The sequence below is a fragment of the Saimiri boliviensis genome, chromosome 5, assembly GCF_048565385.1.
Source record: "Saimiri boliviensis isolate mSaiBol1 chromosome 5, mSaiBol1.pri, whole genome shotgun sequence".
Taxonomy (NCBI): Eukaryota; Metazoa; Chordata; class Mammalia; order Primates; family Cebidae; genus Saimiri; species Saimiri boliviensis.
The window spans coordinates 95,151,208-95,168,108 of record NC_133453.1 but is presented as its reverse complement, the minus strand read 5'-3'; positions in this window follow the sequence as shown (position 1 = coordinate 95,168,108).

Sequence of the window (16,901 nt, the reverse complement as noted above, 5' to 3'; positions counted from 1 at the left end):
CGCTATTAAACTTCTTTGAGACTTTACATGACATGTCTTCATTATGATTGCTAAGTGCAAAGACCATATCTTATTATGCAGAACTCCCATACCAGGCCTGTTTCTGACTTACTTGCTAGAGTGCAATGGAGGTTAATTCTGGATTCTGGCAGTGTATTTGGCATTTTACAGTAACCATCTTAAGCTATTTTGGCCACGTCATGCCCAAGTCAATGAGCGTGCATGGTACCAGCATTATCCCAAGATGATCATAGGGTCACTTCTATCACACCTGGTTCTGACCTCTCCCTCCTTTCTCTTGAGCCAATATGCTTCTCTGGCCACCCAGAGGATCATCAAGTAATTAAGTCCTGGGAAGACTAATTTTGATTAGCTGACATTTATAGAGTACTTGTTATATGCCAGGAACTGCAACTGATACATACTGTTTTATTTAATCTTGGTAACTCTGTGGTGGAAGACATTATCATCATCCCTGGTTTATACTTAAGGAAATTGAGAGAAAAAAATAATGAAATCACCAAGTTCATGTAAGTAGTATGTGCCAGGTCAATATTTGAATATAAATATGACCCAGAGACCCCTGCCTTAACCGCTGTACCATATGATCATTTAGTTAAGAAAAGACACCGAAAAATTTAAGTGCATAAACATCCCCAAATATTTCTACTACTCGTGTGGGTGCCTGATCACTCTCCTGTTAAAATACCTGATGAAAGTTTCACTTTCACATGAATTTTCAAAGAGCAAGGGGGATATTATGCTTTTTTTTCAAATAAATATAGAGTACCTCTGTTCTTATGAGTAGGATGGTTAATCTCATTCATGTTATTTCTATTAGTTTTAATATTTGTATAGCATTTCATTTGCCTACATGTTTTGCAGACATTGTAATTTTTTTTTTTTTACTGCATTATGGAGAGGACAGAACAGAAGCATCTTTACCTATCTTTACAGGAAGCTGTAGGGGTAGTTTCGACCCCACGTTACATTGCATTATGCTGTGTTGGATCATATTTGTCAGTGTCCTGTTATCAACTATCGTATCATACTGTCTAATATTGTACTGAACTAAAATCTGGCCCTTTAGGGGTCCCTGTGAAAGATTGAAAAAGTGGGTTCCAGCAGCCTTCCTCTTAAATATAACTGAAAAAGAAGCAGGCATCAAGACATGCCATGTCCCACGCTGTCAGAGAGTGATCCTGAATCATTCAAATGATGAGAACACAGTGAACATCTTGTGCAAAAAGATGACAATTTTCTGTAGTCGTATTGTCAAAATGAAAACATCTAGCTGTCTTGGTAAGAGAACCTGGAAGAAGGATACATACACACACACACATATACACACTCCATACAGACTTAGCCAGCTGATTTTTGCTATTTTATGCTTGAAGCAAAGCATGCAGGGTCCACAAATCTCTTAAGTAACCATCTGGATTCTATAGAACACTCCTCATTTAATAAGGAGAGCACTAAGAAAGCAGTGAGTGAGAGTGGCCACGCCACGCCAATGGCTGGGGCTCTGTACACACTTGATGGATCAATGAACCCAGACAAACACCCAGAACATAAGCAACATTAAATACGATTAGGATCCACTGTTCCTATCAAGTTAAATGTAGTATCTTGCACACAGCCAAATCACCGGTATTTGTGTTGACTCTTAGTCCCACCTAAACAAGGGCCATCACATAGACATTCCTTCAGCTACCTCTCTTGAAGTGTAAGTCCCCAAGAAAGGCTGAACTAAATCACAGACGCAGTGGAGAGCTGGTAAGATTCACCAGTCTAACTCATACAAATCTGACAGCAAATTTTGATGTCCTACTTCAGATCAGCTGGGAGGAGGAGGTGGTCTTAGGCATCTCTGACACCCAGCAGCATCTTCCACTCCCCTTCCCTGCACTTATCCATGTGTGGTTTACATGTCAGACAAACACTATAGGGCATAGGCATTCCGACCAACATATGAAAATCTCAAAAGCCAAGAAATCTGGAAAATGTAAGGCAGTGGCCTGAAAATCCTCACTTTCCTCTGGCACCATTTAAGCTGACAAGTTTACTTGACACACGTGCGCACACATGCGCATGCACACATACTGGAATTTGAAGAGCAGGAATGTAACCATTGTGCTAACCATTCTCACATCACTCGCAAAATGTGTTCTAAGTCCATATTGTGCAGCATACTTGAAGACATGTGGATTTTTCCACATCATTTGGTGACATTTTACACAGTTTAATTTCTGCTCTTTCTTGCTAGACCCTACCTTTTTTTTTTCTCTCACAAACATTCCACCAATGGGATTTTCTTGAGCATTTTATCCTGGGCTCAGATTCCTCCCTTTTCTTCAGCATCTATTTGCATCTCTGCTGCACAACTTTGCCATGATGTGTCTATCTGTCAAATTTCAACCTCCTGGACTGAAAAGAAGGGGACATGGGTGTTCAACTGCCAGGGAGAGAAACCAGGTTAATGGAGTAGGGATCAGCCTATGGGACATAAAGGGAAACCTCACAACTACAGGCAGAGGCCAACACGGAAGACTCCAGAGAAACATGGTCCAGCTCGGGATGTTCCATTCCTCCAGTCTCCTCACCAGACCAGGTGAAAGAAAGGCAGCTTTTAAGTTGGAGGGAGTGAGGAATACTATTGAAACCAAAATTGGTTTCAGCTCACCATTTTTGTAGCTATCAGTTCTGAGGTCACAGTCACTAAAACTGGAAACTTAAAAATGACTTCAAAAAGGCAAATACTAACTAGATTTCACACTGGATTTCTTTTTACTTGGCATTACAGAAAGAATGCAGGTATTAAATAGACTGTTTCCTGTATACAATAAGGTTAATTAGTAGTGAGGGATGGAAAAATCAGTGTAGACATAACTCTTTTCGACAGGTATCAAAAATAATCCCCTGATCCCCACAGACCCCAGCTGCATTGAAAGAGGGGTAATATAAAAGATTCTTTAAGCACAAAATTTTCAAACATTCTCCAGGTGTCCCCAGCACCAGTTAAATAAGCCTTGAGACCCCTACGCAAGGGCTGGCTCTCGCTCCATTCCCTGGCTCTAACTTAAAGGCACAGCTACTCACACTGAATTTTGAGGTGCTGCACGAAAACTCTCCATACAAAGCGGCCGGAATTGCAAACCAAGGCAGACAGGAGAACAAAAAAAAGAATATATTGCAGCCTGACTGGGTCTTCCCTAAGCTCCTTATCAATAAGGTTAATAAGGGTCTATGCAATTTACTGATCACTGTGATGCAACAACCCTCCTTGTGCTCCAAATCTCCACATAGGCGCTGGCTTTTAATGTTTTTCCTCAGCCAATCACATAAAAGCGCTTTTGCCCGCACCCCAGAGAATAAACTCCGTTCACGATCCTGGCCTCTGTAAAATCTCTGGTCTGTTATTACACTTCTACCTGCCCTAGTTAAGCAGATTAACAGTTATTTCCTAGAATTTGATCTATGAGGTTCTTTGTAATTGAAGCTGCAGTACTCAGATATTACTAAAAAATGTATTTCTGAAAAACGCATTCCTTTTTTTCTCTGGTTTAATTTTGTTATCCTCAATCATATGCATGATATTAAAAAAAATCCAAATTTCTATCTCCTCTATAAAATACATGTCATATCAAAAAGGTGACAAGAGGGGGGAAAAGTAATTAGTGAGTTCACAGAGTTCAGTAGAAAAGTTAAAATGGAGTAACACATTACTTTTTATGTTAAGATTTCACAAGACAAATCTTGCCTGTGTTTTAATTGCATGTGACCCTGGCAGTCCTACTCTGAAATGAAGTGCCGTAAAATTAAAGATGACAGACGCTCAAAACAAGTCTTGTGATCTTGATTAAACTACAAAGACCACACTCTCTCTCTGCTGCAACTCAGATATCATGGGCTGTTTTATTTGGGGAATTGCTTCATTAATGCCTTCTTTGACTAGACATGTTTATTATATTTAAAAAAGCTGAATATGGTGATATCTTGTATAGCTAAATAATTCCCCCAAAAAAGCAAGTTATAAATAAAAAGTGTTTAAATATCTCGGAGACCTAATACTTCTATAAATGCTCACAATTATATTATCTATGTGTGTGTGTGTATCTAACAATCATATATAATTGAATGTGGACATGTGTGGATATATATGAACATATTCATCCTTGAAACATGAATTACCTATTCTAACCTAGGAATCCCTGCTATAGTCTGAGAAGCAGAGCAATTATTCTGCGATATTTCCTTAGCCATATAAAATTTCCCAGGCTAACGGAATGTCAAGAATTTTACATTATCCTATAGAGACAACTTCTGAGAAACCCTGTTTGGAATTTTAAAGTTCCCAAGTAGAGTCTGAGAAGAAAACCAAATTTGGTTCACACTTGATTTTTCAAAATTGTTACCAAATCATTCCACCTAAATTACGTAAAACATAGAATAGATGCTTTTAAATTCTGCTTCTCTCCTTGGGGTCGGGGGTGAAAAAAAGAATTTAGAGCAAAGTCCTTATATCATTATACTGTTAGTGTCTCTTCTCTATGTCTCCATTTACCATGTCCTTTTTCAAATCTCAAGCCTTCTAGGTCAGGCCCTTGTCTTTAGTATGAGTAGGAGAGATTATTCATGTGTAGGGTCTCCTACATTCTAAAGTTCTATGATCCTGTTATTTTGTTATATTTCAAGAACACTATTTTCAGTTCATATGCTTCAATTCATTAATTTTATTTCATTTTAAGAAATAAGAGGACACTGTATTTGTAATACGCACTGGCTATATGGGTATTAATATTCAACAGGGATATATGGTTCACCTGAGAATCAGAGCTGGGAAATCTGGTTTCCAGAATTTACTTTTTCATGGAGTATTCATCATTCCAGACAAGTCTCCATACACATGTCTCAATTTCTTCATGTTCAAAGTACATTTGACAGTGTTTGTCCTATCTAACAAAAAGTATTGTTGTGAAAATACAATAGTATTCATTAAAAACTCTTTGGACAACACTATGACTGAGGTTTCCCAATCAGTATTATTTTTATTATAATTTTCTATCAGTAGCCTTCAATAAACACAAATGCTTTTGCATTTACAAGCCAACTGACCCGGTAACTTATACTATTCTTTTAGAAGTCTTCATACTTGCCTTTAAAATGAAACGCTTATTCCTGTATGTTTTCTCCACAGTCAAAAATTCTCAGGTGAAAGATATATCATGTCTTTCATATGGGAGATTTTTATTTGATGGGATAACTCAAGATTCTGGACATGAGGTGTTTATTAGCACCTAATTGTGCACAGCATTGGGAGATTATGTTCTGCTCAGAGAACTGCAGTTACATCTACTTTCATCCTCACAGCCTCTCTCTGCTTCCAGGCCTACTGTCTTCCGTGGCTCTCTTTATCTTTTTCTATCTCTGTGTCTCCTTCTCTGTTTCTCTGTCTTTATACCTACTCCCTACCCTGACACTCATGCAGGAATTTTAACATAGGCTTCATGGGTCCCTGGAACCCTGGACTTCAACAGATGCACGAACTCTCAGAACCTTCATGCTACATTTTTGGCACATTTTTCTGGAGTCCCAGTCTGGAGTTTTCATCACATTCTCAAAGAGCTCTGCGACTAGGAATTACTGTTCTAGATTTATTTCCCAGCCTATCAATACTGCTATCTTTTGTCTAAATTGAACTGCAGATGGGTCACTGTCAATCAAATCCCAAGTTCTATCAGGCTCTGAGGAGTCTCCATGGCTTTCTGTCCAACAGCCTGACGGTACAAGTAAGTCCAAGGGGCTAACTATAGCTCCAACCAAAGTTAGCACATAACAAAAAAATAATTCAATCCTTAGAAAAACTCCCATTGATAATTGATAAAAATGGTAAATAAAAAGTATCTCCCATGAAATTAAGATACTTTGCCTATTATTCAAGAGAGAATATTTAGTGTTTTAAGAATAAATCCAACAGCAACACAAGTGGTCCATTTTCACAATGCCCACATGTAAACTGTGCCAGACACATGTTCTGTGCCTGTGTGGTACTTCTACATTATTAGCTGCCACAAATCAAAGGGAATGTCATTGCTTTTAATAGGATTACATAGAACCCAGTAACAAGCAGGAAGACTAGCTTTAGACTGAGTAACTGGCCAGTAATTTGGATGTGTAACCAACTGATTGGCTGCCAAATTGACAGGTCATCCACACTGAACTAGCCACTATTCCATGAATTTTCATGACTAAAATCACAATGGTTCATTTGCATGTGTGAAATTCCGCTGTGAAGCTGGCTTTTGAACTGGCTAGCTCAGCCAAAGATGTGTTTCACAGTGCCATGCATTCGTGCCCCAGAAATACCATTGCATGAGGGGAGCATAGATCTTCCCAGCCCCTTGTATGTAAACACGATCTATAACTAGGAGGGCCAGTCAACACAGATGGTAACAGCCAGAAGGTAAAGAACACAGGGAACAATTGGAACATTAGAAAACTAAGATTAGCAACAAGAATGAGCATTTGGATGAGAAAAGTTTAAAGTCTTCGGGTCTCAAGAAAAGTTTCGAATTTGCATGGAGGTATTGCTAAGGGTAACTTCTTATACAGCAAGTATTTAGTACCTATCTGGGCATCCATGTCATTATCAACCAACAATTGCCAGCCTTAGGCACAATACAGTGGTACAGACGTGAGGACAGCAAACACAGACCCCAGAAACAAAACCTTTTTCTTAAGGGATTTATTATATAGTCATCGATGAAGAGAGATGAGGGGAAAAAAAATCATAATGTTCCACTTACTACCAACTTACTACATGCGAGTTATCTTGCAACAATTCTATGATGCAAGCAGTAAGGTAATGAATACTTCAAAGATGAGAAAAATGTAAGCTTAGAAAAGTTACATCATTGCCCAAGGGAACAGAGCTAAGAGGCGACTTTGAGACAGGTGTGTCTACCTTTAGACAATTATTTTTAGCTCCTCTGTACCAAAAAGATAAGAAGTATTAGAGTATTACTCTAAATATAGTTGCTTTAACATTATTTATAATAGGAAAAATAATATACATATATAGTAATATAAAATCAAATAATTACACAGAGGAACATTTATATGATGAAATATCATGGAGACATTTAAAATCAGTTGTGTTTAAATACTATTGGCAAGAGAAATTTGATAATGGAAGGAAGCAGTTTGCAAAATCATAAGTACAATATGATGCTATTGTTTGTATCCTGTACTAGGTATATACACACACACACACAACAAAATATTAGCAGTAGTGATCCTCTGGTTGTGAGATTGTCAGTAATTAATTTTCTTCCATTGCTCCTGGCACATCTTCAAGTTTTTGCTTTTGGCATTTGTTACTTTCATAATTAGAAAAAGCCCAAGTATAATTTTAAAAATATATAAGTGATAATTTAAGGCTATATATGGTAATTGATACAGACAAAAAGTTCTATAGAATTTCAAATGAGATCATGTTAAATGAGGACCTGGATAAACTGGGAGAGACTCCATGATAGCAACGGGGTCTTGAGAACAGTTGACTCAAGGAATAAAGGAAGTCATCGAGGCAAAGGTGTGACACAAGCACAGGCCCAGAGATGAAAGTGACAAGATGTATTTGTAAGACCAGTTTGAGGGTCCATGGAGGATTAGAGGGACAATTGGCTTTGCATCTTTCATGGTTCATCTTTTAAAAGGGAGAACTAAGGAAAACAGGTTGGCCAGGCATAGTGGCTCACATCTGTAATTCCAGAAATTTGGGAGGCGAGGCGGGCAGATCACCTGAGGTCAGGTGTTTGAGACCAGACTGACCAACATGATGAAACCCCATCTCTACTAGAAGTACAAAAAATTAGCCAGGCACAGTGGTAGGCACCTGTAATCTCAGCTACTCAGGAGGCTGAGACAGGAGAATCACTTGAACCCTGGAGATGGAGATTGCAGTGAGCTGAGATCGCGCCACTGCACTCCAGCCTCAGCAACAAGAGTGAAACTCTGTCTCAAAAAATAAATGAATAAATAACTAAGGAAAGCAAGGTTGCCTTTAATGTGACAAAATTTCTGGAACACAAAGCATAAAGCACCAGACGTGTCCTTTAGTGTAGAAGCCCAGTTCATGAGCCAGCTTCACAGTAGAATTTCACACATGAGAAGACAGGTAAGGGTCAAATTTTGGAAGCCCTGAAATGCCAAGCAATAGAGTTGGACTTTATCCTGTAGGCAGTGGGGGACCTTTGAAGTTTTAAGCAGGGGGGTAATGACAGCAAAACATTTTTGTAAAATTAATCTGGCAACACCAGGTAGGTGGATTGAAAGGGAAACATCTACATATGTCTTTTCGTAGGCTTCTCCATGTTGGAAAAAATGTATTTTTCTGTAGATGTAATCCTATCTTTCTCAATTACGATTATAAAACCTTGAGGAGAAAAACTATGCCTTACATATCTTTGTATCTCTAACATTTCTGAGCCATGAAGAAAGTATTAAATCATTGTTAAAGATGCCAGCTTTGGATTCAGAGAGTTCTCTGTGTGACTCCCAGCTCCTTAAAGCAGCAGCATGACCTCTCCAAACCTCAGTGTGCTCACCTGTAAAATGGCAACAATAACACTCACTTCATAGAATTGTGGTGAGGATTATGTGAGATGATGAGATTGTATATGCAAAGCCTTGAGGGGGGAAGTGTGCACTAATTGGTAACTATAGTTTTAGCAATAACTATCATGCCAAAAAAACTTATTAAGACAAGTTAACTGGTAACAATGTTGATTCTTCTTTTAACTCCTTTAGACACTGAGTGGAAGAGCATGAACCAAATATAACTTAGAAGCCAGTTATTCTACAGGCAAAGTTGGACACTAGAAAAATTCAAGTCCACTGAACCTATTACATATAGAACCCAGCAGGACAGGGGTTTGGAAGACAAAATAAATCTTGAGCAAGTAAAAAGAGGTAGCAGGCTGGTACAGGCTCACTATAATATTAAGTAATATCTGTGCAAGGACTGGGCCATATCCCCAGTCATGAGAACAAATGTCTGACAGAAGCTTTTCCAAAGGAACCTTTCCATTAAATTTCTTGTTAACCAATATTATCACAATGTAACCTTACTTCACAGTGTGCACTACATATAGTGTGAACAGGTAGACACCTCTGTGGCATGGATTAAAATGCCCAAGCTCTTGAAGAAATAACAGATTCTTGATCTTGGACAGGAAATGTACAAGGTGTGACTCTGGAGCAGCTCATTGTGCCAAAAGACAAGGGAACTACCAGAGAGTAATAAAATCGGCTCAAAAGGTGCCAAAACCAACCTGAAGAGACTTCTACTGGCATAAGATGCCATAAACTGAGCAGCACAATGTGTAATAACTATAGGAGATCAAAAGATGTCAAAAACGTTTCCCAAATCCAGGTAACAATACTAACAAAATAAAGGAAATACAAATTCACTGCTCACCAAAAAAAAAAAAAGCTAAGAAAACATTCTGAAAACTGATATCAAAAGGAAACAAACCAAGCATTTATTCTGACTCTCTTACATGAGTAGTATTTCAGGATAACCAAATAGTTGATTAGGAGAAATTTTTATAAAATTTCAGCTAAGAAATGCAAAAGAAAAATGTTACACATACTCAAAAGTAGATAGAATAATGTAATAAAGCTCTAGATATTCATTGCCTAGCTTTAACAGGTAGTAACATTTTTCTAATCTTATCTCATCTGTCTACCACTTTTGTTTGAATGTTTTAAAGCACATTTGAGTCATTATCTCATTTCACCTGTAAATTTGTTTAAAAGGTATCTGAAAAGGTCCTCTGTGATACAGTCAGAAATTACACTGCAGGTAAAACAAAACTAGATTGGATAGAAGTGACTTTTCATGAGTTATCTCACCTAACCATCTGTATTAGTCCATTCTCCCACAGTAACAGATACCTGAGACTGGGTAATTTATAAAGAAAAGAGGTTTAATTGACTCACAGTTCCACAGGCTATACAGGAAGCATGGCTGGAAGACCTCAGGAAACTTACAATCATGGCAGAAGGCAAATGGGAAGCAATTATGTCTTACTGTGGCAGACCAGGAAAGGGCAAGCTAAGTGGGAAGCACCATACACTTTTAAACCATCAGATCTCATGAGCACTCACTCACCATAATGAGAGACAGCAAGGGGAAACCCGCCCCTCATGATTCAATCACCACCACCAGGCCCCTCCCTCCAACATTAAAGATTATAATTCCACATGAGATTTGGGTGAGAACACAGAGCCAAACCATGTCACCATCCAACCAACTTAACAGAGCATTGAAGACATTTAAAAGACAAATTCATTTTCATGAGCAAGATGGGGGAAGGGTACAATAACTGACCACTGCTCTCAAAATTGACACAGAGCCCAAGAAGCAATTGAGACCAATGAAAACTGTCATGATGGGCTGCAGTTATCAGGCTGTAGTGCATTTCAATTTACTTCACAATAAAAAGAAGCTTTATTTACCTTTCTAAGTAAATCTTGGGCCTGGGACTACTCCTGCCAGCCCCACCCCAAGGTGATTCTCAAGTGTATCTATGATGGAATCAAAATAAAAGGTCACAAAGGAGACCTATTTAATCTCAGAAATTTTCCTTTATATGATCTAATCTCTTCTTTCCCCTTAGATGAGTTATTTAAAAGTTCTACAAATAAATCCACTCTCCCAGGTAAGCACAAACTGACTTGTATAACTGCCCTCTATATCCAAGAAATTGATTTTTTCTTAGTGTTTAAATTCTTCAAAATACTGAGGAAGGCTGCCAAGAAGCTTGTGGCATTACAGTTGCTGTTATCCCTGTTATCCTGGCCAATGTAAGTATGTCTCAAAGCCCACAGGTTGACATTTGATGACTTAACAAAATGATTTCACAGCAATAAATCAGAGAAAACATGCATCTATACATGTTAATATAAAATTTTATTTTTCCAAGGACCAAGGCTCAGGACTTTTATGTCTCAATTTTTTTTAATTTCTTCTCTCTCATATTTTCAATATCATGGCTACGACTTTGTTAAAAATCCTTTTTCACTTATGCTTATATAACTTTAAATGATATTCTTCATTTGCCTTCATTAAAAAAAAAAAAAAAAAAAAAAAAAAAAAAAAAAAAAAAAAAAACCTCTATTCCTCAATCAGCCCTGAAAGAGAAATACTGTCTACTCTGTTGGTATCCTACCCGACAATAGGAATGCTAGAATTATAACACAGAAAAACAGAAAGGCAGCAACATATCTTCTTTGAGACACATAGAAGGATCATTTCCCCAAAAATATTTTTTCCATTTTTATACCATAATGCCTGAAAACTCAGTCACTTTTGGGGGGAAGGTATAAGTGAGTGCTATGGTTTCAGTGCCCTCTCTCAAAACACATGTTGAAACTTGATCCCCAATGTGGCAATGCCAAGAGGGAGGGCCTTTAAAAGGTTATTGGATCACAAGAGCTCTGCCCTCATGAATGGATCTATTTATGAATTAATAGGTTCATAGGTTAGTGGGTTATCATGGGAGGGGCACTGGTGGCTTTACCGGAGAGGAAGAAAGGCTTGAGTGAGCATGGTGCCTCACTCAGCCACCTCACCATGGGACACTCTGCACTCTTCAGAGTCCTCACCAGCAAGCAGGCTCTTACCGGATGTGAACTTCTTAGCCTCCACACACTGCTTTCCTTTACAAATTACCCAGGTTCAAGTATTCTGTTATTAGCAACAGAAAACGGACTAAGACAGTGAGAAAGACATTTTAAAAGGAAAATGTATGACTTGTTTTTTAATAGTTAATAAGCCATTTTACATTCATGAACATAGTAGCCCACATGGACCTTTCCATCCAGCAGGCAGCAAGGCAGATTAATCTCTCATGGGCTGTTGCTGTGGTAGGAGCTTCTAGGAGTGGCACCTGGGGGTGAGTCCTGGGGACCAGACTCTGGCACACCAGACCAACACGCAAAATTCAAGTGAGAGGCAGGGCCCTGCGTAGGGGATAGTTGTCCAAATGCATGTCACTTGTTTGACAAATTCATGCCAAAGACATTGCTCTAGCTGCTTTGGGGAACATCAAAATGAAATGAATCCTGAGGCCAGGAGTGGTGGCTCACGCCTGTAATCCCAACACTTTGGGAGGCTGAGGCAGGCAGATCACCTGTGGTCAGGAGCTCGAGACCAGCCTGGTCAACATGGTGAAACCCTGTGTCTACAAAAAATACAAAAATTAGCGGAATGTGGTGGCATGTGCCTGCAATCCCTGCTCCTCAAGAGGCTGAGTCAGAAGAATTGCCTCAACGCAGGAGACGGAGGTTGCAGTGAGCTAATATCATCCCACTGTACTCCGGCCCTCTGCCTCAAAAAAAAAAGGCAATAATCATGAAATAATGAAATAAATCTTGAGTACTTCACATAGCACAGTATTGGTTAACTCAAATTCAAAATTTTGGGAGTACGGTTTTTAATTTTATTCATTTTTGCTTCTTTATTTTTACTTGGCATCTTTTGCCAAACTCTTTTAAGACATACACATATATATGTTTTGTTGAGAAGTCGGTACATATATGTATATACTTGAGAAGTTAGTGCATATACACATATGACACATATATATGACTTTTTACCCATAAAATTCCAGTTTGTGGTAGGAATGCTGGATACTAAGTCATATGACTATCAGTCTCTTAGACTTGAAACTCAGCTCAGTTTAAATCATCTTTCATGAAAGATCTAGATCATTGGCCAGATGTGTGGGTGAAAGGGAGGCAGCTTTAAATCCAAAGCAAAGTCTGAAATGAACATTCTAGAAGTTAGAGGCATTTTGGGGTCAGAGTGCAAGAGGCAAAGTAGTATGATAGAAACCCACCAGCTTTAGGGTCAAATAAACTTAGCTTTGACTCCTGCCTCTGTTGCGTCTACTAGCTGTGTGGCCGGGTATAAGTTACCTCAAAGTCTCAGCCTTCTCACCTATCAAACAGGGATACTAATACCCACCTAACGGCATTGTTGTGAGTATTGAATGCAGTAATGTACAGAGAGTTCCAAACATGTTAAACATCCTCAATAAACGACATTTGTTGCTTTTGCCACCCTTATGTCAGAAAACAAAGCAAAACAAACACACAAACTAAGACCCTGGAGGAACAGTGGAGATATCCAAGTTAGTGCACAGATGTTTTCCCTCCTATTTCCACATTCCACACCACTTCAGTCTGACCCAAAAACACAGACTCCAGTCAGAAGGGAGCCCACCCAAGAATCACAGATAGATGCCAAATTTAATTAGTTAACCCTTGATTTAAATATAAGGACATTATATTTTATGACTCAATTCCTAAAGTTACCCTCAGGCCACAGGTATATAATGGTCCCTAATTTTTTTTAATGCTAAAGTATAGTAATTATAAAGAAAAATATAATAAATGCCTATCAACCCACCCCCACCCAACTGGAGAATGATAGCACTTCATCAAACTTGCTTCAGACTTTTTAAATAACAGAAAAGAAACTTTGCAGATAAAAATCAACATGTATTTTGTTCCCTGCCTGTAGTTCATTCCCTTCCCACCTCAGAAGTAACCACTATAATGAAGATGGCATGGATTCTTCTGGGGAAAAGAAAAAAATCAATGTTTTAGACTTTTACCACATAAGTTGCATATACACACAATATATGTATTACGTAGTTTGCATTTTTTATACATGGATACTCTGTATCATTTCAAAACTTACATTTTCACTTTCAAGTTGTTTTTACCATCTGGGAAGTCTGGTATATGGATGTAGTTCACTGGTTTTAAATGTTATATAGCAACTAATTTTTTGTAACCAAGGGAGGAAAAATTTAACCCGACACTTTTCTCCAGGCTCCTTGGGACACACATTTGCCATTCCAGAACTGATTCTGTCTCCTGCCTTATTGCAGGCATGTTTCCTTTTACCTATGAGTTCCTTCATGGCATTAATGGTTATCATTCATTCATTCATTCATTCAACCTATATTTACTGTGAGCCTTGCTTAGGAAAGGCACTGTTTTAGGATATGGAGATACAGAATGTATTGAATCTGACCATCTGACCAGGTCCCTGCCCTCAGGTAGCTTATGTTCTACTGGAAGCAGCAAATAACACATAATTAGTCAAATAAACAAGATAGTCTTAGCTTATAAGTTCTCTCAGAGAATAAAGACAATTACACTATGACGATGTGGAGTGGTGATAAGACATCCACTTTAGGTAGGGCAGAGTCCACTTTAGAAGGTCTGAGAGGTGCCTACATTTCACTGCAAGTTTTAGAAACAAATACGAAAGGAGACGGCAGATGATGAGACCAGAAATCAACATTCCAGGGAAAGGCAACCGGAAGGGCATAGATGAGCTCATTCATGCAGTTTTGACACAGAAGAGAGAGGAGCACAGTGGGAAAATAGTGAGGCAGGCAGTGCTATGTGATGACATGCGACAGAGCAGAGGGAGCCCTATGGGGAATTACAAGGTGTCCAGCCTTCATTCTAAGTGACACTGGAAGCCTAAGATGATTGTCAGGGGAGCTACATGATCTGATTTAACCGAACATTGTAGCTTCTGGGTACAGAAGGATTACAAGAGTTGTAGAATGGAAGCAGGGAGACCAAGGAACAGACAATGGTGTGGACCAGGATGGAAGCAGAGGAGATGGAAGTACCTTTCAGAAAAATGATCAAGATGGCACATGGACGGATTGATCTTAGAGAGTGAAGGGGAGTAGCAGGAATCAGGGAGCTTTCCCCAGATTTCCATCTAAGACGCTGGATGTTAGTGCCATTTATTGCAATGGTAAAGATTGGGGAGCAAAGATAGTTTAGTCAAGGGATAAATCAAGACTTCTTTCTTCAACACATTAAGTTTGCAATGACTAGATGTTTACCACATATCTAAGAGGACGTTGTGAGTAGGCAGTCAGTATTTGGGTCTCATGGGAGAAGGTACAGCCAGAGATATAAATATAAACATGTGTGTATTATTTAAAGCCATAGGCTAGATGAGGTCAGCTAGGGAGAGAAGGCAGCTGAAGATAAGATGGTCTAGGACTGGTCTCAGGTCACTCGAACATTTAGAGGAGAAATATGGGAATAGCCATTGAAAATGACTGGGAAAGAGTAACCAAAAAGGCAGGGAGAAACTCTGAAGAGTCCCAGGGCAATGTGGTGTTGAGGCAACTAAGGAAAGGTGTGCCTCATGACAAGGAGACTTTTAATGGAGTGGAGAAGATGGATCTGGCTTGGAGACCATGAAGAGTGAAAAAGAGATTACATGAACAGACAGTTTAGTCAATTTTTAGGGAAATTTTGCTTTGAAGCACAGGAAAGGACTGTGGGATCAATAGAGGTTTGTTGTTTTGTGGTTTTACATTTTGTTTTGTTGTTTTTAACGTGAAAGATCCTTGTTTTGGCATTTTTACATGCTAGTGGGAACCAGCTCAGAAAAGAAAACTGATGATTCAGGGAAACAAAGTCCTCAAGAAGGCAACACAAGGGAAGAAATGTGTACAAAAGAAAAAAAAAACAGGTAAATGGAAGAAAGACAGATGGGTACATGCACAGTTGGGTATGTTAGGAGGTGGGAACATAAAAATGTACATCTCTGATTAGTTTCTTTTACCCTATGGCTGGGTAACTAGCTAAGAATAGAGGGGGAAGTATGTGGAATGTTCTAGGTGAGAAGAAAAAAAGAAAAACCTTTTAAGAAGGTAAAAAGAGGAGTCTAAGAAAGTCTAGCAGTGTTGAGTATAAGTCTTATGAAGGCTAGGAACTATTTGTTCACTGTTCTATGTAGCTCTGAGCAGAGTGGGCATTCCATGAAAAATGGATGAACAAATGAATAAATGAATGGGGAGAAGAGATTATGGAGGTTTGAGTTATATCAGGGTTAATTTTGCCACAGTATTATGGTAGAAAAAGACAAGAGCAATTTTATTGAAATAAGACAAGTACAATAATAGATCTTTACATGTAATGGATATTGCAAGGGCCAAGGGAAAACTTCTTTGCCCACTGAAGGTTTACTTAAAATCAACTGACAAAAGACAGATTCATATGAGACAGACATACAAGTTTATTAGTGTACATGAGGGAATATCAGAGTGATGACTCCATCTACCATGCAGTGGGATACAGACGGTGATATATTTCTTCACAGGGAAAAGGGAGATGGGGAAGTGTGGATGATTTCAGGGGCGTAGTAAATGACTTTTAGAGGAGATTCAATGGGCTTGAAGAACATACAATGGCCTGGGACAACATCTGTTGGGACCAGAGGGTAGGAAACGGTTTGTGATGTAAGCCAGTTCAGCTATGTTGACAGACTTTGGTCTTTCTATGATATTAATTCAGTTAATTAAGACATGGGGAAGAAACAGGTAATAGTTCTCTTCTTTGGCAGGTTGGTACTTTAGGCAGATAATGGAACTTCAGATAACAACTTCATCCTGTGCTTTGAGAGAAACAGATCGACAGACAGGGGCAGGGAATCTCAGAGAGACCTTGAGGCTCCTTCAGCTCAGCATGTCAAAGTGCCACTTTTTGGGGTACTGACATTATCAAACTGGGCGAAAAAATCAAGGAAAAGGATGATTTCTTTAGCCAGTGAATCTGAGTTTCTGACCAAACAAAAAAGAAATTAAACAATACATATAATACATCAAATGAGCTAAAACAAAAGAGATGGCAGGCAGCATAATGACTACATTAAGACTTTGGAGGTGATGCAGGTGCAAGTGATGAAAAGGTCTTGCTTGGATCAATCGTGGATGAAACCAAGTGAGAAAATAACTATTAGGAACAAGAGCGTCTAGGAACCATGAGGCCAAGGTATAGAATGA